This window comes from Delphinus delphis, unplaced genomic scaffold, assembly GCF_949987515.2.
Source record: "Delphinus delphis unplaced genomic scaffold, mDelDel1.2 scaffold_309, whole genome shotgun sequence".
Taxonomy (NCBI): domain Eukaryota; kingdom Metazoa; phylum Chordata; class Mammalia; order Artiodactyla; family Delphinidae; genus Delphinus; species Delphinus delphis.
Genome location: NW_027192930.1, coordinates 56,936 through 60,417, shown reverse-complemented (window position 1 = coordinate 60,417; position 3,482 = coordinate 56,936).

The following is a 3,482-nucleotide window of genomic DNA, read 5'->3' as shown; positions in this document are numbered from 1 at the left end:
CCATGCTAGTCTTTAGCTATTCCTTCAGCAGAAAGGTTTATGTCTTTTCCAAACCATAACACAATTAGAACTTAAAAATGGAAAAGTTTGATTTCACTTTAAATATAAAATATGCAGATCATAGTTCAAAATTTTGGTCGCCTTAAACATTTCCAGAGCGTCTCTTTGTCCCAGAAGTCCTGTCTACACTGCCTCAAATCAGAATTTAAAATGATTCCTTAGGAAGATATTTCATCTAATTTTTCTTCTGTTGCTTTTGGGCTTTTATTGTTTTGTTTTTTGTTGCTGCTTTTACTGCATTTGGCTTTTTAATTCCTTCTCATGAAGTTAAATTTAAATTGGCTAAGAGCTCTTTTCCCAAAGAAGAACACTCTGTGTACACCTCAGATTGTGTTAACCCATGAAGAATATCAATACGCTTCTTATTACACTTGTTAGGTCTAACAAGTCTGATATACCTTGGAATTTTTACTTTTGGATAGAAATAGACACAGGTAAAATACATTGATGAAATTTACAGTATTATATATTAGCTCTTCAGAATAACTCTATTAAAACATTTAAAAGGATACTTTCAATCATTCTTGACCTTCAAAATGATTAGTTTTGTGCTAGTGAACCATGTTTACACACGTATGTATGTGAAACTACATGGTATGTTTTTCTTTACAAGCTGCTCCTGGATTAAATGAAATATTCATTCTTCACAAATGCATTCTCTCTGGAAGATTCTAAGAGAGCAATAATTTTCAGGAATTAGGCCTGGGTTGTCTTGTGAAGAGTAAGAGGCAATCTTGTGTTTACATGCAATGATGTGTGAATTTGTGTCCCCATTACAGTGGTAAAACTGGGAAAACTTATTAGCGTGTGTATTACTCTAATTGTATTACCCCAAACATAGTTGAAACGAAGAGGAGCACAGTTTCTTAATAATAGCGTATTAGCTTCTTAACCATTTTCAGGAAAACACAGAGGAACTGACAATATATTTCCTGGAAGAATGGGACCACATTCTTTCTTTAAAAAGAAAATCAAGTTTAATACCTGATCAGAAGTTGTTTTGGAGTCCAAAAAACCTGCATTTTACTAAGATCATCACTTTTTCACTAGGGTGCACCTGAGTGATTCTTTGGTCATTTGTGCATTGTGGTCTATTTTAACTGATAAGCCAAAAGTAGTTCTTCAAGATGTAGGTTGCATATAGTCACTGTAGCGCTTGTTTAGGACACAGCTTTCATGTATAATGTGAGAGAGCACCAGGTCTAGTGTGAACTGTGCCACGTGTAAGAGCCGTAGTGTGCAGTCTTCTCTTTTTGAATCTTGCATGTAAAGGAAAACAGTCGGGGCCCTAAGAGATGCCTCAGGCAGAATGGGAGAAAAGATGCACATGTCTGCTCTCTTCCTGTGTGGAATCTTTCCTGCCTGTGAATTCATCTCCTCCGAGATGGATATCAGAATCTGAGAGCCGCTAGGAATCTGCATTGAGTGCTCAGTGTAGAGGAGCCTGACCCAGGGAGGGGAGGCGCCCTGGACAAATGTGTGTGCTGGTCTTTTTCTAGGGAAGTGGGCTGAGGACCAGGTCAGGGTCTCCACCCTCATCAAGTGGTTTCACACAGTCCTTGCTCTACTGTCGTCCTATGAGGGACTGGAGGTTCTGACTCTTGGCCCCGTGTCCTGCTGTCCTCCTCCTCTCTGTCAAAGACGTGACTCCCTGCTAGCTGGGCAGCTCGTGGTGTCCTAGTGAAAAGCAGGCACTCCGTGCCTAATGTGCCTTGGCGACACGGGCAGCGCTGCGCCCCGCTTCACCGGTCTGATCCCCGCTGTGCCCTGCTCTGGGCAGGCTGGGCCGCCCTCTGTATTTGTATTTGGATTCCTACATTTGTACTTCTAATACAAATAAATGCACATGTTGGCAGAAATATTTGAACTGAGTAGATGTCTTCTGGTTGTGGGTTGCCAAACAAGAGACCTGGAAAGGGGACTGCTAAGACCCTTCAGGTCCACATGGGGGTCCTTGCACACCAAGGGGGTTATAACACCAACTGCTCCTCTCAGAAGCTCACCCTTGTGCTAGCCCTACCCAGAGGAAGATTCTGCAAATGTTAAGAGAAGGAATGTTACAAGTGACCTATGTTCAAGGTATGTGCCCTTTTCCTCCACTCCTGCTAGAGCCCAGAAAGAGAACCCACACTTTGAACAAGCCACCCCTCCTGCACCCATGCAAAGCATGAAACCCGGCTCTAGCCAAGCCAAGGAGGGCTTCACCTGCAGTCCAGGCATAGGTTAGTGTGGGCAGGGTTCTGGTTTACTGCTCCAACACCATCCATGCATGGGGAAGGGAGAATTGACTACCTGAAAAGTCTGAATAGCCTCTCCTGAGTAAGGGCTGCAGCCCGACACTAAAGTAAAACCCTGTGTTTGCCAACAGGACTGCAAACCAATGGCAACTCCCACCAGGAAGGAAAGACAGATTTTACATTCTGCTTGGGTCAATTTGAACGGAACACATTTTACTGAAAAAAATCATCAGGTTCCCTAGCTCATCTATTATGACTTCAGCAAGACAAATCGTTTGCTCCTGGATAGGTACTGGAGGAATGATGGGTAGGGTGGGCTGTAAGACATATTCTTCCACCTCTGTCAGCTTTCACTTCTGCTCCAAGACTTAACATAGGCTCCTGAACTTTGCATTAGGTTTTCAGATGTCAATTGGACTACTCACAAGTATCTGTATTTTTACTTCTTGGATTACTTCGATCTACGTTTGAATACCGGTAAACATTTCAAGTTCATTAATTCCTTCCTCTTACCAGAATTGTCTAGTTTTCCCTGGTCTGTCACCAAAGTTGAAGGTCCCTTCGCTGGTAAATTACAATAACAGCTGTCCTTTATAGAGGACTATGTGCTAAGAACTTTACGTGCGCTGTATCGCTCAGTACTTCTCTGTGAAGGAGGTACTGTTGTTGTCGCCTTTTTACTGATAAGAAAGCTGAGGCTTGCCCAATGTTAGACACCTAGGAAAAATGAAGAAAAATATTTTAAATGCTGGAAATATGGCTTTAAACACTTCAGAACTCGTGTGCTTAGCCACTACATTCTGCAGTGCCTCGGAAACCTTGACCTTATGGAGTGAATATCTGAGACAATTATTTTTACTATGGCCAACATTTACTTTTTATTAATTGAAACAAACTTTTGTTTGGAAAATAATATTTCTTTCAGAAGACCATGGAATGTAAATTGGTACAGCTACTATGGAGAACTTTAAGTAGTTTACTTAAGAAACAAATAATAGAGCTAACATATGATCCAGCAATCCCACTCCTAGATATATATCTGGAGAAAAATGGTTCAAAAGGATACATGCACCCCAATGTTCATTTCAGCACTGTTTATACAATAGCCAAGACATGGAAACAACTCTAATGTCCATCAACAGATAAATGGATAAAGATGTGGTACATATATACAATGGAATATTA